Source organism: Morone saxatilis, unplaced genomic scaffold (genome assembly GCF_004916995.1).
Source record: "Morone saxatilis isolate NCDOM2014 unplaced genomic scaffold, NCSU_SB_2.0 Contig2, whole genome shotgun sequence".
Taxonomy (NCBI): Eukaryota; Metazoa; Chordata; class Actinopteri; family Moronidae; genus Morone; species Morone saxatilis.
The window spans coordinates 116,211-117,164 of NW_023339762.1; the positions used below are offsets into that span (position 1 = coordinate 116,211).

Consider the following 954-nt stretch of genomic DNA (forward strand, 5'->3'; position numbering starts at 1 on the left):
TCAAAGCGGTTTGGAGGCTTGTTTGTACCATCAGCCATCAGACATAACGCCACAGCACCCAGTACACCCAGTACCTCCAACCCCCGCTGACTAAGACTGGTTTTAACTTAAACCAAACTCTGGCACAAACTCTTTAAACTATTTATCTTTAATCCTTAAGTTTGCACATGGACAGTTTAGTTTAGTTTTTAAAAAAAAAGAAGGAAAAAAAGAAAAAAGAAAAAATTTGCAAACCCTTTTACTGCATTTTGCATATAATGTATATATTTTTCATTTATAGTCTTATATCTTCCATTATACTTAGTTAATATTCTTATATTGTGATTCGTATTGTACTTGTACACTCTGTACTCTTTGCACTACATCCCCTATGCTGCTGTGTCTGACTTGAATTTTCCCTACGGAGGGATCAATAAAGGTTTATCTTCATCTCATCTTATTGTGAAGGAAAACAGAAACAGCCCTATATTTGTTGTTTAACAACATACAATACATTGTACAAAAGATCTTTTGTCCTCACAAACTGCAGTGTAGCCTCTGTTCGATCCATTCATAAACTTATATTCACTGTCCTTCATAACTGCAGCAATCACTGCCCTGACCTGTACAAGGCCTGAATGAGTCACAGCATATGATGACACTATGGGTGATATACTGTACGTCATGTGCAATAATCAGAAGCAGCAGATGGCCTCCAATATATCATATTACTTCTGTCAGAGGAAAAATCTCTGGCTCCAATATACTAGTTTTTTCAAAGTATATTAAAAAACCTTTTGGTGTATTTCATCATTTGTGAGATCCCTTGTTGTAAAGGGTAATGGAAACTATCTGCAGACTTCCAAAAATTGGTGTTTTCCAAAACAGCAGTATTCAACATAACCAACACACTAACACTATGAAGAAACATTTTTAATGAACATATCTGTAAATTCACAAAATATTCATCCTGAA

General features: G+C 35.0%; 1 protein-coding gene across 1 annotated transcript in view; it reads left to right on the plus strand.

Moving 5' to 3' along the window:
- LOC118330276 (NT-3 growth factor receptor-like) overlaps positions 1-954 on the plus strand; it is a 12,995-nt gene that overhangs the window by 7,271 nt on the left and 4,770 nt on the right. The window lies entirely within an intron of this gene.